Source organism: Gossypium hirsutum, chromosome D03 (assembly GCF_007990345.1).
Source record: "Gossypium hirsutum isolate 1008001.06 chromosome D03, Gossypium_hirsutum_v2.1, whole genome shotgun sequence".
NCBI classification, from domain to species: Eukaryota; Viridiplantae; Streptophyta; class Magnoliopsida; order Malvales; family Malvaceae; genus Gossypium; species Gossypium hirsutum.
In genome coordinates, this window is record NC_053439.1 from 12980024 (window position 1) to 13003612 (window position 23589).

The window sequence follows — 23589 nt, forward strand, 5'->3', positions numbered from 1 at the left end:
ATCTTATTGTTCATCAGCTCACTGTTATAGCTCGTGCTCACAACCTTTTACGGTAGCTCCTTCATCGTCTTCTCCATCTCTGTCTTTCTCCTTGGCTAATCAGACTTGGTACCCTGATTCTGGTACAACTAATCACATTACCCCAACCATGACTGGTCTTCACAATGTTTCTGCTTACATAGGTACAAGTCAAGTCTCCATGGGTAATGGTGAGTCAGTTTCCATTGCTAATGTAGATTATTCAACTTTTGTAGCTGGTTCTTGGTTGTTACATCTCAAAAATGTTCTACATGTTCCTGCAGTTTGTAAAAATTTGATTTCAGTAGGGCAATTTGCAAGAGATAATGCGGTGTATTTTGAGTTTCATCCTTTTTTGTGTTTTGTGAAGGACATTCAGATAGGGAAGATTCTACTGGAGGGCCAAAAGCATGATGGTTTGTATAGGTTTGACTTCTCTCGAGCTACTTCAAAAAGACCTAGTCCTGCTCAAAGCTTCGAGTCTCCTCTTCTGTGCAATGTTCAGACTCCTTCCTTTGTTGAACTCTGGCACGACAGGCTTGGACATCCCTATCATAATACACTTGCTCATGTTTTGAATTCTTGTAATGTTTCTTTCAAGCATAGTAGCTTACAGTTTCTGTGTACACCTTGTAAGTTGGGCAAATCTCACAAGCTGCCCTTCGGTACCTCACAAACAGTGTATTCATTTCCATTTGAGTTAGTGGCATCTGATGTTTGGGGATCATCACATGTGTCCTCAAATGGTTTTTCTTACTATGTTTCTTTTGTGGATATGTATAGCAGATATACATGGTTGTATTTTCTTAAATTAAAGTCAAAAGTGTTTCGTTGTTTCCTTCATTTTCACAAGATGGTTCAAGTACAATTTGAGACGTCTATCAAAATTCTACAAACAGATTGGGGGCGAGTATCGGTCCTTATCCACTACTCTCTCTCAGCTAGGTACTAGTCCTTTGTCTTCTGGCTCATTACGTTCACTTGAAGCTCTCCCTGTCTTCGCTTCAACACAACCTTCTGATATCTAACGTTCTCTTAGTTATTTACCTTCATCAAGGGAGTCGTTTACCATGGGCAGCTCACCGACGTCTAGTGCACCAGCTGATACTCTTGTACAGTTTCCTCCTTCTATTAACTGTCATCCAATGCGAACTCGGTCGAAGAATGGCATGTTTAAGCCAAAACTTTTTTCCACTGTCTTGAATGAGAATGAGCCATCTACCATTGTTGAGGCTTTTAAAAGTCCTGCCTGGTCTACAGTTGCACAAACCGAATATGAAGACTTATTAGCTAATAAAACATGAGATCTTGTACCATTACCTGAAGGTCATCGGGCCGTTGGTTGCAAGTGGATTTTCAAGGTCAAACGACATACAGATGGCTCTGTAGCTCGCTACGAGGGAATGTTAGTTGTTAAGGGCTATTTACAATAGGTAGGTATCGATTTTCTGGATGCTTTAAACCCTGTGGTCAAGCCAACGACGATCCGGGAAGTTTTGGCTCTTGTTGTGTCTCGAGGGTGGTCTCTCAGACAAGTCGACATCAACAACGCTTTTTTGAATTGGGATATGAATGAAGAGATTTATATGACACAACCGCCATGTTTTGAGCAACATTAGACTGATAGTCATCCGCTTGTCTGCAAACTACGAAGGGCACTTTATGGCCTTAAACAGGTACCTTGTGCATGGTTTCATAAATTGCGGGAATTCTTGCTGGCTATTAAGTTTGTAGCATCTAAAGCTGATAGTGTCTCTCTTCATTCGGCGAGTAGGGTCTCAACTTCTCTATGTTTTAGTATATGTCGATGACATAATAGTCACTGGCATTGACTCTCTTACTATTGATCGCTTTGTTAAGGATCTTGATGTTTATTTTTCTTTGAAGAACTAAAGTCAGTTGAACTATTTTCTTGGGATCGAAGTAACACATACTCCGAGTGGTGTTTTATTGAGTTAGAGGAAGTACATCTTGGAGTTACTTCAAAAAGCTTCCATGGATATGTCCAAAGCTTCTCCTACCCCAATGGTGACCACCTGTTGACTGTCTGTTCATGAAGGAAGCTCGATGGAGGATGAACGCTTATTCAGAAGCATTGTGGGTGCCCTACAGTATGTGGTCATAACAAGACTAGACATTGCCTTTTCTGTCAGCAAGGTGTGCCAGTATATGCACAAACCTTTAGATGCACATTTCAAAGCTGTCAAATGAATTCTAATATACTTACAAGGGACACTAGATTATGGGTTACAGTTTACTCGAAACTTAAAGCTTCTTCTCGAAGGCTATTCTGATGTGATTTGGGGATCCGATACTGATGATTGCCGGTCCACCTCTGTTTTTTGTATTTTTCTTGGAGGAAATCCGATTTCCTAGAGTTCTAGGAAGCAACAAGTGGTGTCGAGACCCATAATTGTGGCCAAATATCGAAGCCTGGCTCATGTCACTGTAGAAATAGCTTGGATTCAGTTGTTGTTGATAGAACTAGGTGTTTCAATTCAAAGTAAAGTACTAGTTTGGTGTGATAGCTCAGTTGCTATTGCTGTAGCAAGCAACCCTGTCATGCATTCCAAGTTTAAACACGTTGAATTAGACTTGTTTTTTGTAAGAGAGAAAATGTGGCAAACGGGTGGTTGCAAGTTGGTCATATTTCTGGATAGGATCAAATTGTTGATATCTTGACCAAGCCCTTGTCAATAGGATTATAATTCAAGAGAAAGCTTAGAGTGGTTTCCATAGGAGGGGATGTCATGCAGAAATAGCAAAAGTCAAGAAGCATGGGCCATGTTATGAATAAGAGTTAGTTGTAAAAGTTAGTCAAGATATTTAGTTAAGTCAAGATATTTAGTTAAGTTCAATTGTTGTATAGTTAGTCAGTTAGCATCAGTTTTGTTTTCAATGAATTCAGACTATCTTAACAATCTCGTCCCTTTTTGATATACTCCCAGTTCGCTGGAATCTATCACACTTTTTTACCAATTCATAAGCCTCTCTATTCAGAGTTAGCCAATAAAAACTTGATTGTAGCACCTTCTGGGTTGTCCTCTTTCTGCCGAAATGCCCTCTGCGTGGAGATGTACGGCATCCTTGTAGAATGTCGTAAATCTCTTCCTCCACTACACACCTTCTAACCAATTGATCAACACATTGCCAGAACACATACGGATCTTCCCAAGTGTAATTTTTTGTGTAACACCCATAACCTGATGATCTGACGCTGCTTTGAAACAATCCTGAATTACCCTAACCTTGTCTTCAGTTTCATGAATCAAATTAGTATCAATTAATATAAATTCACTCAACTCTGACCAGTAAAGGGGTGTCCTTCATTTTCTCCCGTATAAAGCCTCAAACAGTGTCATATTAATGTTAGATTGATAACTGTTATTATAAGCAAATTCTACCAACGGTAAATACCTTTCCCAGCTACCTTCAAACTCGAGTAGACAACATTGTAAAATATTTTCCAAAATTTGTATTACTTGTTTCGACTGTCTGTCTATCTGTGGATGATACGCTGTGCGAAAATTAAGTTTAATCCCAGAGCTTTGTGAAGCTTACCCCAAAATCTCAAGGTGAATCTCAAATATCTGTCAGAGATAATAGATAGTGGCACTCCGTGTAGTCTGACAATCTCTGATACATATAATTCTACTAACTTCTCAAGTGAATAATCAGTTCGTACTAGAAAGAAATTAGCTGACTTTGTTAATCTATCAACAATAACTTAGATCGAGTCTTTCTTCCTCGATGTCATAGGCAATCTCGATAAAAAATCTATTGTAACTCGCTCCTATTTCCACTCAGGGATAGTGACAGGCTGTAGTAATCCTAACGGTACCTAATGTTTAGGTTTCACCTGCTAGTAAACTAGACATTTAGTTACAAACTCAGAAATCTCACGTTTCATACCTGGCGAGCATTAAACATCCGCTTCAGGTCATTAAACATCTTAGTACTATCCGGATGAATGGAGTACGTAATACTGTGAGCATCTGATAAAATATCTTGATTTAGTTCTAGATTATTTGGAATGCACAATCTGTTATGGAAAGACATCATATCTTCAGCATCTGTAGTAAATCCTGTAAACGGATAATTCTGAATTTGCTCATGTTTAGCTAACAACTTCAAGTCATCATCTTGCAACTCCTAAATTCGCTAAAGAAAGATCAATCTAGCCCTCAATTCCACTAAAACAGAAGCATCACCCTTCAGTGACAAATGAGCATTTAATGCTTTCAAGGTGAATAATAATTTTAGACTTAATCCATCTACAACAACATTAGCTTTCTCGGGATGATAGTCAATCACAAGATTATAATCTTTTAGTAGCTCTAGCCACCGTCACTGTCTCAAATTTAACTCATTTTGAGTTATCAAGTACATCAGACTTTTATGATCTGTAACTATATGACATTTTTCACCATAGAGATAGTGACATCAAATCTTAAAATCAAAAACAATAGCAAAAGCAAAAACAATAGCAACTAACTCTAAGTAATGAGTTGGATAGTTCCTCTCATATGGCTTTAACTGACGAGAAGCATATGCTATTACTTTCCTGACTTGCATTAACACATAACCCAGTCCACTAAGTGATGCAACACTGTAAACAACAAATTCTTTCCCAGGTTTAGGCGGCGTCAGTAATGAAGCTTAAGTTAACAGTCTTTTTAACTGATCAAAACTCTACTGATATTCATCTGACCAGACACATCGAACATTCTTCTGTAGCAACTTAGTCATCGGTGAGCCTATTATAGAGAATTTTTTAACAAAGTGACAATAATAACCTGCTAATCACAGAAAATTTCATACCTCTAAATCATTTTTCGGAGCTTTCCAATTAACAATGGTAGGGATCTTACTCCAGAAGATATTATAGATCAACACATATCCCATTAGCAGAAACCATGTGTCCAAGAAATCCAACTTCCCGAAGCCAAAACTCACATTTGCTGAATTTTGCATACAATTGTTTCTCATGAAGAATTTTTAATACAATTCTCAAATGTTGAATTTGCTCGGATTCTATTTTTGAATAGATCAATATATCATCAATGAATACAACCACAAATCTATCCAACTGAGCTTGAAAAACCTGATTCATTAGATCTATGAAAGTAGCAGGAGCATTAGTTTATCCGAAAGGCATCACAAAAAATTCATAGTGACCATATCGGGTTCAGAAAGTTGTTTTTGACACATCACAATCTTTTACTCGCACCTAGTAATATCCCGATCTGAGATTTATCTTAGAAAACATAGCTGCACCCTTCAATCGATCAAACAACTCATCAATATGAGGTAAAGGATATTTGTTCTTTATCGTCACATTGTTCAGCTGTCTGTAATCTATATACAGTCTCAACGAACCGTCTTTCTTTTTCATGAACAGCACTGGTGCCCCCTAAGGAGATACACTTGGTCGGATGAAACCTCTGTCCAATAATTCTTGCAATTGTGTTTTAAGTTCTTTCAACTCAATTGGTGCCATTCTATACGGTGGAATTGATATTGGTGCAGTCCCAGGTATCAAATCAATAACAAACTCAACTTCACGTTCTAGCGGCAATCCTGGAAATTCTTCATGAAATACATCTGTAAATTCTTTAACAACTGGTAGTTAATCTAACTTCGACCCAGAATCCCGAATGTCTAGTATGTAAGCCAAAAATGCCTCACAGCCCTAACAAATCATTTTCCATGCAAAAATAGCAGAAACAACTATGGTAACACTGTTTAACCTGTCAGACTCAACTATAATCAACTCACATGACGAGCATCTCAATCAATCCGTTTCTGTTTACAATTTACCACAGAATCATGTAACAATAGCCAGCCCATTCCTAAAATTATATCAAATTCGTAGAAAGTCAGTAACATCAAAGCGGTGGGAAACTCATAACCCTGAACTCTCAGTGGACACTTACGATATATTAAGTTAACTATTACACTCTGACCTAGTGGATTTGTAACTTGAACATCAAATTTAGTTGACTCAACAAGCAAACTTTTATCAGTTGCTAATGCAGTACAAATATACAAATGAATCGACCTAGGGTCAATCAAAGCATACACAGTAATATCAAAGAGATAAAATATACCAGTAACGGCATCAGGCGCGACAACCTCCTCTCTGGCTCAAATAGCATAAGTCCGTGCAGGCGCTCTGACCTCAGGTTTGGCAGCTGTGTCTCTAGTGCTACCGTAGTTCACACTCGTATTGCTACCCTGACCGGGACATTTGCTCTTCTACAGCATAGTCGAAAGGTTTTCACTCTGATCTTCATTTTCCCCGACTATTTTTGGACAGTCACGTATAAAGTGATCAGTTGACTTACATATGAAACATGCACCTATTTCGGCCCTACACTCACCAGTATGAGGTCTACCGCAATGTTCACGCTCAGGTCTTGGAGCACTATGGACACTGGCTATACTGTCAGTAGGTCTATTCTGAAATTCTGAATCAGTCTGCCTCGGTTTACTCTTGCTCAAAAATTCAGATGATGTAGTGACACAGGTATCATCTTCTTTTGTTTTCTTCAGTAGTGGTGCAGAAAATGATCTGGGAAAATTTCTTTTGTTGAATTCCTAGGCCTTCTTTTCTCTCAGCCTCTTATGATTACAAACTTCTTCCATCTTTTGTGCCCGAATAGAAAAAAAACAAATTGTCATATTTCACTTCCTCCAATCATCATCTTAATTTTATCATTAAACCCATCTTCAAAACGGATAAACATTTCTTCCTTCGTCGATACAATTTCACGAGCATACTTGCTGAGGTGTACAAACTCTCTCTCATACTCAGCTACTGGTTTATTTCCCTACTTCAATTCTAAAAAATTTTCTTTTTTTCAATCAAGATATCTTTTACTAATGTATTTCTTTTTTAATTCTATTTTAATTCAACTCAGAACAATCAATATCAAGTAGCCTCAAATTTACCAAATTTAATTAACAATTTCAGAAATAATTCAGATTGTGGTAGATCATACATTTACGGGCCTTAAATCTAGCCTTCGCGGCCTTAAAAATAGTTTCAAAACAATTAGGGACGAGTTCAAAACAAATCATAGAGTTTAGGGAAAAATTAAAAATTTTCAATTCAGGGTCACACGACCGTGTGTCCAGGTTGTGCGGCAGAGCCTAAACCGTATGGCTCCAGACATGGTCGTGTGGCTATCCTGCACGCCCGTGTGCGTGGGTAGTGTAACTCTCTGACTTGGGTCACACGACCGTGCAGCAGGCCGTGTGTCAGCCCGTGTGTACCCTGTACCTAACACACTAAGGCACACGATCGTATGGGTTAACCATATGAGACACGTGATAGCATGACAACCTATGTCCCAGGCCGTGTGTGCTAAAAAATGGCCTAAATCATGCCCATTTTTCATCCATTTGCATGGGTACCTAAACCAAATTATAACACATAATCACAAGGCCATAAACACACTTAAGAAAAACCAAAACTTAGCAAATTCAACAACCTATGGCCTAACCAATGTATCATACATGAAATCACACTATAAACACTTATACATTCCCTACCTTAGCTATCATCCACAAAACATATCATACACACAAAATAACCTATTTCAATCTCACCATGCCATACCCCAAACATGACAACTACCATTTCATGTTAGGCTACTTAATACCAACTATGAATTAAGCATGCATGCTTTATATAATTGTTTTAAGTTATCATATCAAAATCATAGCACATATATGCTACAATAAGCTTATGAACCATTACAAACCATGACCACATTGTCCTTTTACATGCCATATAAGCCAATTTAAATTCAAAATCTACCAAAGAGATTCCCGAATAGTGTGATTCTTTGAGTTGATTCGATGTCCCGATTCCACAAAACATAATCTACAAATAAAAGGCCAAAAACACAAGAAAGCTTACGTAAAGCTTAGTAAGTTCGTTGATTAAATGATAAAGCTTACCAAATTAAACATAGAAATTCAAATAACAAGATAAAAGAACAGAGTTCTTGTCAATCACAACTCTCAATAGGTGAATATTGCTCAAAACAATAATACTAATAAATTTTTGCATTTTAATGTCATCCAGGGATCAATAAAACATAGCTCGATGAATGATAAGTGGTTGCAAGTACACGGTTAATCATCCAGCACACTAGATGCTCGAATGAGCCAGACCAACCAACACAACAGAGTACACTATAATATAACATGATAGTTCGCAACAAATGTAGGACTTCGGCATATCCAGTGAACAGAGAATATAGAATCATCTCCACTGCTCAGATCAATCCTATACCGCGTAAAAAATAACCTATTGGCATGCCAATTGTACTCTTTCATACGTTCATCAATTCAGAGTAGAGTATTTCATCATAGAATAATTCTGGAAAAACTCACTATCTTATGTTCCTTATATAAGCAATAGTTTAACAACCCAACATTCAATATACAAGTTCCCATAACAAAAGTTAAATTGTACTAAAATTAAACCGAACGAACTTACCAGACTAATCTGCAGTAACAACCAAAGTACATGGACTACTCAAACTCATTAATGACACAATTCAAGACATTTGACGGTTTTACAAATTAGTCATCAAGTTAGCTAAATTAAGCTAATACGAGCTTAAAAACATACAAATTACTAAAAATGAGTATAAAATACCTACTGATTAGAAGAACCCTAATCAGCCAAAGCTTTCTCTCCTTCAACAATTGTTTTCGGTTTAGAAAGTGTGAATAGAAGAAGATGACTAGAAATTTATATCTTATTTTATTCTATTTTTATTTATAACCTAATTACTATTGTACCCTTATTATTTCCATTCAAATATCAACAATTATATGTCATTTACCGTCCACTATGAAGAATAATGGTTTAATTACCACTCTAGACCTTTAACCCACCTCTTTATAGCTATTTGACCACCTTAATTTTTAGAAACAACTTTCTCAGTTTTTACGATTTAGTTCTTTTTACTTAATTAACTATCTAAACAATAAAATTTCTTAACCAAATTTCAATATGGCACTAATGAACTAAAAATATTAAATAATTAATATTTATGTAAATAACTAATATTTATGGACCGACACATTAGATTTGTGGTCTCAAAACAACTAAAAAATGGGTTGTTACATTTTGACTCGTGAATTATCCTTTTCTTCTGTTGCCAAGATGCCTATGATGGAAATACACCTTTTGCAATGTAATTAACATAATCTGCATACCACGGTATTATGTGTTTACTAGGCCTTGTCTGATGGATGTCTACTCTAAATAATTGTTCATCTGTGAAAGTTTCTTTAATTTCTTCAATAGTTCCTACTTCTAAGTTATTATTTATTCTGGGTAAATGATCTGCAATTTGGTTCTCAGTCCCTTTTCTATCCATTATCTGTAGATCGAATTCCTGAAGTAGTAAAACTCATCTCATTAACCTAGCCTTTGTCTCTTTCTTCTTCATGACTTATTTGTGTGCAAATTGATCAGTATAAACATACACTCTATTCACCAGTAAATAGGGTTGGAATTTTTCACAAGCGAAAACCATCGCCAGCATTTCTTTTTCAGTTGTAGTGTAACTGCATTACACTAGATTTAGCGTTTTGCTTGCGTAATGAATAGCCCCAAATGTATTATTCCTTTTATGGCCCAAAATTGCATCTACCGCATAGTCATTAGCATCACACATAATAACAAAAGGTTCTGACCAGTTCAGGGTAATGATTATTGGTGCATATATGAGTTTCTATTTTATTACCTTGAAGGCTTTGACAAAGTTTTGATAAAATATGAAAGGTGTCTACTTCTAAAGAAGTTGATTCAATGGTTTAGAGATGTGAGCAAAGTCTTTTATAAATCATCGATGAAATCTTGTATAGCCTAAGAAATTTCGAACAACCCTGACATTTGTTGGATTGGGAAGGTTTTTATAACCTTAATTTTAGCTTTATCTACTTCTATTCCTTTTCTTGAGATCTGATGTCCTAGCACCAATCCTTCTTTTACCATGAAATGACATTTTTCCCAGTTAATCACAAGATTAGTCTCTTTACACCTTTTCAGAACTTTTTCGTGGTTACTCAGGAATTCTTGGAAAGAGTCCACTTAAAATGAGAAATTTTCCTTGAATACGTCCAACCCATCTAACATATCAGCAAAGATAGCGGTCATGTATATCATAAAGGTTGTTGGAGTGTTACATAAGTCGAATGACATTCTTTTAAAAGCATATGTACCGAAAGGACATGTGAAACTTGTTTTCTCCCGGTCATCTAGATGGATTGGGATTTTATGATAACCTGAATATCCACCAAGAAAACAATAATAATCTTTACCTGCTAATTGATCAAGCATTTGATTAATAAAAGGCAATTAAAAATGGTCTTTCTTTGTTGTATCATTTAATTTTCGGTAGTCAATACATACTCTCTAACCAGTAAACATTCTTGTTGGAATTAACTTTTTTTTATCATTCTCGACTAAAGTTAGACCTCCTTTCTTTGGTACAAACTATGTAGGGCTAACCTCTTCACTATCAAAAATGGCATAAACAATACCCTCATCCAACCACTTAAGCAATTTTTTTACCACTTCTTTTATAGTTGGATTAAGTCTACGCTGAGCATCAACTACAGATTTTCTCCCTTCTTCTAATATGATCTTATGTTGACAGAGTGTAGGATTAATTCTTTTGATATCAACAATCATCCATCCCATTATTTTTTATGCATTTTTAAGATACTTAATAAAGTCTCTTCTTGGTTTGCTTCTAAGCTTACAACAATAATTACCAGTAGAGTATTTTGTTCTCCTAGATAACCATATTTTAAATGTGCAGGTAACGACTTCAATTTTAATTCAAGAGGTTTAAAAAAATGGCATAATTTTTTTCAAATTCAGGATAATTTGTTCCAGCTTCCTCTTACTTTTCCTCCACCAATCAAGTTGAGATGCCATGTGATCATTCTCTTGCTCAGCACCATCCCCTTTTGCTTTCATTTCGTGAGATCGAGTATTCTGTAGGGGACTTTGTTTTTCTCAAGGTCTCACCATGGAAAAAGGTACTGAGGTTTGGTCGTAAGGGCAAGTTGAGCCCTAGGTTTATTGGACCTTACCGTATTCTGAAGCGAGTAGGACCAGTTGCTTATCAGTTGAAACTACCTTCAGTGTTGGATCACATCCATGATGTGCTCCATGTCTCTATGTTGAGGCGTTACCGCTCTGATCTTACTCATATTGTCCCTGTTGAGGAGATTGAGGTTAGGTCAGACTTGACCTTTAAGGAGGAGCCTATCCAGATTCTAGATCATGACGTAAAGGTTCTGAGGAGGAAGTCTATTCCTTTGGTGAAGGTTCTATGACGTAATCATAGCACTGAGGAGGCCACGTGGGAGCCTGAGGATGCGATGCGTCAGTAGTATCCTTACTTGTTCTGATCAGGTAAATTTCGAGGCCAAAATTTTCTTTTAGGGGGTAGAGTTGTAATGCCCCAGAATTTTTTATTTTGTTCTTGCGAAGGTGTAACATAACTGTGTATCTGCTTCAGTGGTTAAGTGTTCTGGGTGTGTGAGAGGTCCCAAGTTCAAGCCAAGACTTCGGTAAATTTTGGTATTTTTATGAATAAACCATATCTTTGGTTAGTAGGCTTTTAAGTAAAAGTTGGCAAATAATTAACAGAATCGGCCTCCTGGTCTGGTGGATAAGTGGAGTGTTAGTGTGAAGGAGGTCCTGTGTTCAATTCTCTGTGATGGCGTGGAGACAGTATTTTTGCTCCAAATTCGGCTAAGAGTTGTGTTGGGACAAAATTCTGAGTAGTTTTGGTTTAATGGGTTAATAGGGAGTGATTTGAGGAGATAATGGGGGAGAAGTTATTAGAAAATAATCTGATTATCTTTTTGTTGTAGAAAAAAAAGTAGAGTTTTGATTTTCTCTCCAATTACCCAAACTTTTTCTGACGTTTTCTTATTCTTTTTCCCTCCTCTGCCGATTCTTTCCCCTAGTTACTACCAAAATTTCCATTATTTTCCCCTTCCGTTTCTTTCTTTATTTTCCAATTGATTTGGTTGTTCATCGTTGGTTGCGTGTGTTCGGTAAGTAACGGTTTTTCCTATTGTTAATCGTTCTTGGTTAATCTCTGAAAGGGGGATTCTTTTTTGGTGTTTAGGAGTTAATCAAGGGGCTGGTGGTTTTGAATTGACGCTATGATTGTGCGAAGTCGTGGTTACTCAAGTGAGGTAAGGGTTTTATTAGGTTTTTAGTCGAGTTCCTTCCAAAATTGGTTGATTAAAAATGAATTAAGTGATTAATCTGGAGATTTGTTGGTCGATTTTTAAGTTCTGGAGGCTTAGGAGTGCTTATGCATTAGAAACGATACCAGGCGTGTACCCGAAATGCAAAAAATGGGATTTGGCGAAAAGCCAAAATTGCTTGCTGTCGAGAAATAAGAGAAATAAGAGAAATGATGCGAAAAATTGTAGAGAAAGGAAATAAGAGTGTTATAAACTTAGAAATCAACATTCTACACTAAAATAGTTTTGGATAACAGCAGTAGTCTAATTTTGAAAAATCATCAAAAATAGTGGAAATTGAGTTAGATGTTGAATAAAATATGAAATTAAAATTTATTGAGTCTATTTTTCATGGAAGAAATAGTGTAGGCAATGAAATTGTAAGTTATGAGATATAATGAATTTTGTGCGACAAGGTCAGAATGGTTTCGAGTTCCCCTGTTTTGACTTTGAAAAATCATGAAAATTTTTTTAAAAAATAATTAGGGCCTTTAATATATAAGTTTAAATCCTTAATGAGTCTACTTTCAAGAGAAATAAATGGAAACATCATCCAAATTTCGTACTAAGAGACAAATAATTTTTAATAAAGAAAGGTTGAAGCTGTTAAATAACAGAAGAGGGATAACTTTGAAGATTTTACTGTACTTATTTCGTAAGTTATAAATTCTGAAAATTTTATGGTAGAAAGATATTTGAGTCTAGTTTTGAAAACATCAAGCGGATCTTAATTTGGAATTCTGTAGCTCAAGTTATAAATAATTTAGTGACAATGACTGAAGTAGACAACTCTGAATGATCATATTAGTAAATAGTGGAAACATATATAAATATTTAGCTAGCATAGGTTACATTAAAAATAGATCCCACATTTGGGCTGAATAGGCAATGTAAGCACACACGGGCATGTGGGCCCATTTTTACCGAAATGTTTATAAGGCTGCACGGGTCACCCAAGTCGACTGTGAACCTACTGTAAGGTCGGTAAGTGCTACTTAGACCCCTAAATGTGTGAAATTGACTAAATGATATTTGTACTGAGCATGTTAATATCTAAACTGAATATATGTACTGAAATTGCATAATAACATATCATCCATGGTATGTTGCATTGCATTGGGTTGGGGGTTGTTATTTGGAGGAAATGCACTAAAAGGCTTTAAGCCTAATTTACTGGCAGCTCAGCTGCAAAATACTATTTTGTGCCGCATTCGGTACTACTTGGAGTGTAGGGATGGGTAGGTTGATTATATCCCCACATGGAGTGTAGGGTTAGATAGAGATGGTGTGTAGAGGCCGGTTGGGTAGGATTTTGCTATTTCTTAACTGTTACTACTACTGATACTGTGATTGGCTAAGGCCTTACTGCATTTTTGACACTGTACTGAGATGGACTAAGGCCCAAACTGTCACTGATGCTAAAAAGGGCTTAGGCCCAAGACGGTTCAACTGTGCACTGTGAATACTGATTGATTATTTGTTTTTACGGGATCACACACTGAGTTTACGTAAACTCCCCCTTTTTGTTTAATGTGCGTAGGTAATCCCTAGACTTAGACGGACCGGTGCGATGGAGGACTCAGCGGTGGCCACAATGATTTTTGAACTTCATGGTTTTCAATTACGAGTTATGATTTGATTATTATTGATTATTTGGATTGTAATTTAAGGACCCTCTGGGACTTTGGTTTTATATTTTGGGTTTTTATTTATTTATTTTACTTTATGAATTTATACTTGCTGGTCGTAGGAAATTCTGTTTTCAAAAAGTTAAAGTATTTTCTAAATGAATGATCACTTAGGCTGTTTTATTAAAGCTTTCACAACGAGGGATGTTTCAAAACAACTGTTTTAAATGAATAAAGATAACTTCCTAAGTTCTAACAAAGGTTTACTAAAGATAACAACATGGAATGTTTTCATCGTAACAATGAGGTTTCAAAAACACTATCGTGTGACAATGCCAGATACGAAACGTCTAGGCTGGGTTTGGGGTGTTACAATACCCTTGCCTAATATGGATCTGAGGATTGTTTTAAACCTTTCATGCCTGTCTCACTATTTTAGTAGTACTTTGCTTAAAATAAAATAATTCTGTATAAGTACTTAGTACATTGGTCATGGGTAATTCTAAGCGAAGAAATAGTTGTGCAAACTCAGTCCAAGTAGTAATGGTGTCTAGAGGAAGCGCTTCTAACCACATTTTTTTCCTTCCAATCTAGTGCAAATGGCATTAATAATAATTTGATAGTATTTGGTAGAATGCCTACATAAGTATAGTGCTACATATATGATCAAATCTCTACAAGAATGCTATAGGGTTCTCAGTTTTAGGATCGATAAATCTGACATTATTAGAAATCCATATTAGTAAAGAAAGATTTAATTCAAAATGTGAGTTATGAATGATAGGACGAGAAATGCTAGACTGTAGACAATCCAAATTAAATAATGTCCCTAAGACTTGAATAATATTAGTAGTTTTACTTTCGACTAAATAAATCGTATCTATAACCTAAAAATTTCCTGATTATTCATTTTTTGTGGTGCAAAAATTAAAACCACACTAGTGACGTTGCCTTCCCTGCAACAGCACCAACAACTTGACTACCTCTAGATGTACTGACGTCCAGAGTGTGAATTTTGCAGTAAAAGATATATCGATCAGGCGGTATCCGTAAATATACCGGTCCAGTTGTAATATAGTTACAACGGAGTAGGTGAGTACTCCGAGGATAGTACCCAATGGAGGCTAGTGCTTGATCGATTTTAACCTAAACACTGAAAGATCTAATTGGGACTCTAAATTAGTTATAATACAAAAACATAATAAAAGGAGTTTTTGAGAAATAATAAAATATAATAAGGAAATAAATAAAAACCAAGAGATCAAAAAATAGAATAAACTAAATTTGATTATGGGTGAATAGCTCACTTTGGTAATTCCTATCAACTTTTTCTTTGGGTTACTCAAAAGTCACATAGTCATTATCCCAGCAGGATCTTCCGATCTTCCACCCAAATAACAAGTCGGTAAGGACTATTTATCGTCCAACCAATTTTGGGTTAATTCCCACATTGATGACTTCCTATGGTTGTCAGGCCTAGGTTTTTAGGTTCTTCCTTTCCCAAACAGTTAATTCGTTAAGTAACCCTACAAAACAATTAACAGATCATACCGTCACTCGCTAATCCCCCATAGAATGATTAGTTCCTCCTAGTTTTCATAAGCAATATAGAATCAATAAACATGCTAAATGAATCGACAATATAGAGTTTAAGAAAAATCCTTATTTGTATTAAGAATGAAGACCAATTCTCAAGTTTGATTGTCTTCCACAAATTAGATCTCTCGATTTAAACAAAGAACAACTCGAAAATAAATCTAAAACCCCATAAGAAAGAAAACCTGAACTAAAATAAAAGTAGAATTCTAAGCTAAAAAATTGGTGTCTATAATATGTGATAAATGAACCTATTTATAGATTTTAGGTGGTCATCATCCTTAACCCTAGCTTAGCTGACGTTCTCGAGCTTTAAGTTTGGTTGTGCGGACCAAAATGAACTTGGATCATGTTAGTTTCTGTCTAGAATTGATGTTGCAACACACTAGAACCTGTGTCGTGACAAAGGAGTCAGTATACTCCTCTTGGATATCTTCAAGGGTATGTCACGACACCCTTAGGCTATGTTGCGACATTGAAGCCAGTCTTGTGAGTTCTCCATTCTTCTTCCTATTTTACGACATTGATCATTTCATGTTGCGACATAGTGACCAGTATCGATTTAGTACGCCATCTAATGATCTCTTGCATACTTACAAAGTTCATTATCTCACCCTTAGGCCTCATCTTACCCCTAAAGTCAATAAAAGACTCAATTTGCACATTTTTATTAACTTTAAGAAAACTTAAAAAAACATAATTAAAACTTAATGAAAATGCCTGATTTCAAGCCCCTAAACTGCAAAAATTAGTTTAATTTGCTACATTGAATTACAACAAATCAGTGCAAAAGTTGATTTCTATTAGTTAAAAGGATCAAATGGATGTGGAATATTAAAATAATGGACTTAGATAATAATTATATCATATAATATGTTAGTGGATAGTTATGGACAATGTTTAGTTGAAATTTTTAATTATTAACAAGGGTAAAATGGTAAATTAGCAAATAAACAAAAAATTAGTAAGCTAAAATCACCATCTTCTTCATTTTAGTGAATTGAAGACTAAAATACCATTGAAATAGGAGAGGAAAGCTTCGGTCAAGGCATATTTTTCATGCATGGTATGTTTTAAGTTCCGTTTTTAATGATTTTTATGTTTTGAGCTCGTATCAACTTAATCTAGCTAGCCCGAGGGTCAATTTTGTTAAATGTTAGGGACTTTTCATGAATGAGTTACATGTTATTGTGAATTTGGTTGATAGAATATTAAGTTTAATTGAGGAATAAGCTTATTTTGTTAACTAATTTTGAGTATTAGGGGTTAAATTGTTTAAATAGTAAAATTCATTGGAGTTAATGTGAAATTTTGATAAATATAGATTATTAAGGAACCCTATAAAAATTGGCTAGCATAAAATTTTATTAACTATGGCTAAATTGTAAGTTTCGGGTTTATGGACTAAATTGCATAAGAGTTAAAATGTTAGGGGTAATTGTGTAACATTAAAATGGGTTATAAGTTAGAATTAATAATATTAAGCTATTTGAATTATTTAATTAAATGAAATTATTATTATTTAGATCAAGAAAAGAATCAACCGGACTTGAACCGAGGGAAAACGGAAGTCTCGAATCAGTTCTTGACTTTATTGTAGCAACTATTGTAATTGAGGTAAGTTTGTATGACTACTAAACTTATTAATTGTTATTTTGATTGTGTGTTACCTAATGTTAAGTATAATTTAAATTAATAATAAAAAGATGTTTTGGATATTGGACGGTTTAATAGTCTCGTTTGAACTTTGCGAATACGTACGATACAAATGACATGTCATTAGGGATTATATGGTTTTGGATGCTGGTCCTGGATGTCCTATCGATTATTGAGGTCCTGTTTGTTGCGGATTCTCCATAGCTCGTATGAGCAGCATCGTGTAGCCAACATCCCAACCCACAGCTCGTGTAAGTAGGCCAATTTTAGAACTCATGTAAGCATTATAGAGACATTTACAGTTACATGAAAAGACACACTTTGTATGAGTATTTCCCAAGTATCTGATGTTATTCTATGTGGTTCAATGAGCAATTAAGGTTAGATAGGAAAGTACATATATGAAACGAGCGATGTTATTGAGCATATGGAATGAAAAGTATGATATGTGTAATTAGATTGAAAAGGAACTAATTGATTATATGATGGATGGTTGTATATTGAGATTTCCTTTATGAAATGTCCCATGAATTGGTTGAATTTATATGCTCATTATACACTTATTAACCTTGTGGAGTTATGTGTATAGGATTGAAATGCATGCACTTGATTAAATGATTGAATCCATACCTGAATGGTTAAAATATAACATATTCGGTAAGTTTAAGTTCACATTATACGAGCTTACTAAGTTAATTGCTTATGTTAGTTGTTTATTGTTCTGTAGGTCATCGAAAAGCTTGAACAATTGGAATCTAACCGGTGCACAATCACACTATCCCTCATCATTTTGGTAGTTTTTGGTTACCCTGATACGAGGTTATAAATGGCAGGTAATATGTGCTTTAGACTAGCTTGTTAATATGGTGTGTTTTGGTCTTTCTTGTATCTACTTGTATATATATGGTTTGGTTTTGCTTGTAAATGTTTAAACTTATATAGTTATGGTCATTTTGGTTATGCTTTTAAAATGGTAAGTTATGGTGGTGTGGTCAGAGATTGTAATGGTATTTTTGGTTTAAATGTTATGTGTTTAAGGTGTGGAATTGTAATTTTGTTCTTGAATTGAATTGGTGTATGAATTGAGGTGCCTTTTGATGGCAATTGGTTAGACATAGGATGGATGAATATTTGGCATGTATTTAGTATTTTGAATGTGCTTTTAACCATATAAAATAGACCAGTTATGGTGTGTCTTATTGTGCAAGAAATGGTGCTTGAATTGGCTTATTTTAGGGGTTAAAAATGGAGCACATCGCCTTGGGTATGGGTTGTCACACGGTCATGTGTCATTATTATTTTAGGTGCAGGTTTCCCAGGGTCTGAGACATGGCCTACGACACGAACGTGTGTCTCAAGTCAATATGTAACACGGTTTGGTACACGGCTTATACACGATCGTGTGACCCAGCATCGAATGTAAACACGATTTGGCACACGACCTACGACACAACTGTGTAGCCCTATTTCAAATACCCACACGGGTGGACACACAAGCTGGGACACGACCGTCTTTCCAGACTTCGAATGTTCACACGGCCTGGGCTATGTCAAATGCCGTGTGACCCTTGTTTCCCGAATTTTCATATTTTTCTAAAATTTTTTGTTTTGTTTCAAATTGATCCCTGATTGTTCCCAAGTTATTTTTAGGACCCCGAACGCTCAGTTTAAGGCCCAAAAGTTTATCTTTACTATGATTATATTGAGCTATTAGATGTTGATATTAAGTTCCATAATTGTTTTTCTTTTGAAGTCAAATGTTTTGATTTGTACGGTAATACTTTATAACCCTAATCTGGAGGTGGTGACAGGTTAGGGGTATTATAATCTCCCTACTGTAGAGGGTTATACTGGCGAACCTCCCATTACCTACCAGTGGATAAGTCCTCTGTGGGGGTTGATAATGATGTGGGAAGGCTGGCGAGAGGACAAGCACTTTGCGAGGTTGGTAACTAGAGTTACTAGGGTCACAAACTTAGCTTGATCAATATTCATCTGATCTCCTTCAGTGAAACGATGAACCATCTCATTAAAATAACTTACTCGGTGGGTTGCTGATGATGTAAAACCATAAAAATTTATATGTGGCCTTAGTCATGAAGGCTTGAAGGGCTAAATCATATGACAAACCTTTCGTGATCATTGTTGTTGCATTAAATCTCTTCATAAAGTCACAGAGATGCTTAGTTTTTTGGTTTTGGATGGACATAAGATATGTTAGGGATTACTAAAGGGTTTTATTAGCCAAAAACCTACTTATGAATAAGCTAGCTAATTGATCAAAGCTGTAGATGGACCATTGAAGAAATGATAGGTACCCTTGCCAACTAGTGTTAAATAAAGTCATTAAGAAAGCTCTACACTTGCCCTCATCTGAAGCCCCAAGGATGTTGATGTGATTATTATAGTGGGCAAGGTGATCTTAAGGGTAACCCACTCCATTGTAAGACAAATTAGGGGAACTTAAAGGTGGCCGCAAGGTTATCTGTTAAAACTGATAAGGTTAAAGGTTCATTGGCTTAACTACACGAGGCTTTGTTAAACTTTGAAACATTGGCTATTTGCAATAACTTTAACCTAAAAGTTGTTATTTGCTCCTGCATGAAGGGTGATTTGTTATGGGCTTCTTGGTCTTGGTGGTTGTCGTCTCGAGCTTCTTCCATAATATCTTCAACATTACCATCCTTCCAATTTTTACTGGTAGTTGACTGAGCAAAATATTTTAGGTGGAAGGGATAAAGCAAGTTGTTTTCCTTGGTAGCACCTTTGCCTGCACGAAGTTCACTATTCATTGTGATCATTTTGTAAATCCAATAGGCGTCGACAGTACTACTTCTCCTGAAACTGGTGTTACTGAGCCAAGAGTTATTTTTGCCTGAAATGAATTTGCCCTTGCATCTCATTGACTTGCTATTGAAGGCCAAATACTTGCTATTGGTGGTAAGTTCGACCTAGGGCCACAACAACCATAGTGGCCTAAGATTGAAGAGTTGCAAGGCTAGAAAAATTTGGCGTAAGATTTGGTCCCTGGAATCTGGAACAGAAGTGTTAAGCGAGATCCCAGTGTCTGGGGTAGGGGTGTTCAATCGGTTAACCAACTCGAAATACCATTAATCGAATTAACCAACCCTTTAAAACCCTTAACCGTTAACCGAACCAAAAATTTTTGGTTAATTCGGTTAGTTAACCGAATTAACCAAAAATTATATGTTTTTTATTTTTGGTTAAAACAAGTATAAAAATTAACTGAATTAACTGAATTAAAGTATTGAATGACTACATAATTAAAAACACTAAATAAGTCTTGAAATTAACACATAATTGAAATGTAAGTCTTTAATATTCTCCATTTTTATCCATTTCTTCTCTCCAAAAGATCTCCATTTGCATTATACCTACAAAAAAATATGTGCAAAAAATGAGCATATAATAGAAATATATGCATTTAAAAAAATCAAATAATATAAACAAATGAATAGATTGTAAGTTAACAAGAATAAGATAGTAAGCATACCCTTCAACTCACAAAAGCTCATGAATTTAGGGTAGGCTCTAATGCATTCCAAGAAAAGTCTAAACATTGAATGGATTAAATAAGTAAGAGTGATGTGGTAAAAAAATTAAAACTATTAAAATAAAAAAAATATACCATTTTCAATCTTGTCAAGCTCTTGGATTTGTTCCACAATATTTTTTATGTCTTCTTGTGATGATAATTTTCAAATCCAATCTTGAGTACATGCAAGAGCATGTACAATTTTATGAAGAACTCCTATATTGATCAAGCACACACCCTCAAATGCTAAATGCAAACTCCGAAGCAACTGTAGAAACCGATATAGCTAAAACAACTCTCGCCATTTTTGGAAGAGTGGGAAATCTAGGGCTATTCACTTTCCACCACAATAAAATATCAAAATCTTCAACAAAATCCTCATTAGCCTTAGCTATATATTTATCCAATTCAGAAGTTTTATCATTACCACCATTTCCAACTTACGTTTTTTATACAAAGCTTGCATTCACCTTTTCATTTTTTGTTGTGGTTCACCAAGAGAAACATGTGTTGATACACTTGATTGGCTATAAGTACTATGAAGTGGAGGCTTATACTCATCAAAAAATTCATACAAAGATTCATTCAATTTTTGCATCCTTTCACAACCTTTTTCAGAACTAGACATTTCACTAAGTGCAAATTTAAGATACTTTAGTTTTTGTCTAGGGTCAAAAACACAAGCAACAAACATAAGCAAATTCATCTTATCAATATCACCCCAATACTTATCATACTTCTCTTTCATCTTGATGGTCATAATATTGAAATCAACATTAATATTTAACTGAGCATCTCATAAAAGAATATCAATTTTGGAAAGCTCGTCAAAAAAATTATTGGACGTGACATATGAAGTGCCAAATATAAACAAAGTGACTTCATAAAAGTGTTTCAAGAAATCCCTCAAATTTCTAACACTAGCCCAATCATCCATACTAGTCCAACCCTCTCCCCTTTCAAGTTCAGCCCTAAAGTTTGTATCTTGCTTCTAAAATCTCTCAAAAGCTCTCTCAAAGTTCTGAGCAGTGTCTAACATTAAGTAGGTTGAGTTCCACCTAGTACAAACATCAAGACACAACATCTTCTTGGACTTTATCTTTTCTACCACAACACACTCCTTAAACTTTTGTAATCTAGCTGAAAATTGTCTCACATATCTAACAGCCCCCTAACACATTCAACATATTTATTCATTTCCTTTAGGCCTTCAACAATAATCAAATTCACATGTGTGCCATGCATCTCATATGAAGATATTTACCATTTTGAACTAAACCCCCTTGAGGGTTAAATTTCTTTCTCAAATAACCAATAGGAACATTATTTGAACTTGTATTTATCAATAGTAATAGTAAACAACTTATCAATCTCCCAATTCAACAAACATTTCTCAATCACCATCCTAATGGACTCACCCTTATGACTACAAATTGGACAAAAGTTTAAAATCTTTTTATTCAATTTCCAATCGTTATCAATAAAATGAGCAGTGATACACAAATAATTAACTCTTTCCAAAGAAGTCCATGTGTTAGTAGTTAAGCAAACTCTAGAATAAGAACTTCTCAAAAGTTGTTTTATCTTTACCCTTTCATCTAAATACAATTGATAAACATCCCCAGTCATAGTAGTTCATGAAGGAATATGAAACTTAGGACATGCCACAAACATAAATTTCTTAAAGCCTTCACTTTCAACAAACTTGAAAGGTAATTCATCAATCACAATCATTTCTGCTAATCCTTTCCTATATGCTTCTTGATCAAATCTCCAAGTTGAAAGATGCCCTTCCCCCCTTCAACTCCCTTTCTACGTAAAACTAGCTGTCATTGGCTAGTGTCAACAACATTACTAGGATTTTTCTTACATGAACCAATATGATATTTCAATGACCCTATACCATTTTTTGTCATATCACAACAAAATTCGTTTTCATAATAATTACATTTAGCCATACTTGCACCTTCACTATTAATAATCTTAGTGAATTGAGACCAAACTTCAAACCTTTGAGGAGTGGCTTTTCTTTTCCCAGTAGTCCCATTTGTTTGGCTTGAAGCTTCAACTCCCGAATTTTCAGAATCCTTCAATAGATGTTGGTTCGGTGGACATTCTACAAGAAAAAAATTATATAATAAATTAAAATACATTTATAATATTAAATATATTTTGATGTTGAGTTTTAGAGAAATAAAATACTGTTTGTCTTTTGATGTTGAGTTCAACATATACTATTACATTTTTTTTGGCTTATTTTCCTTTATTTAATTTGGCTATGCATAAAATCATACATAAATCAATATTAATTAGATTAACACCATTTATAGACGAGTTTTAAATTTATGTGGGCGAGGAAAAAAATCCCTTGAAATTACATTCAAATCATATATAAAAAAGCATCTATTATATATAAAAAAAATCCCTTGAAATCACATTCAAATTATAGACGAGTGTTAAGAAAGTAAGTTCTTTCCTTGCCACTGGACTAACAAGCATCTATTATATATATAAAAAAAAGAAAAAGAATATAACAGTAAAATAAAATAGAAAAAGGAGACATTTCAAATTTAATATGATTATGGGATATGAAAGTATAGATTATAATATACTTGTGAGTAAAAATAATTATATAATAAATTTATTATTATTTTCATTGAAATAGTAAAACTGAGGAGTGAATGTTAAGTTGTTAACCCACAAAACAAAAGTAAAAAAAAAATCATAAAGCAATAGCAATAGCAATCCTCAAGATTTTATAAATCATAAATTATAAAACCAAAACAAAATCAATAGCAATGTTAAGTTGTTAACCCACAAAACAGACAAGAG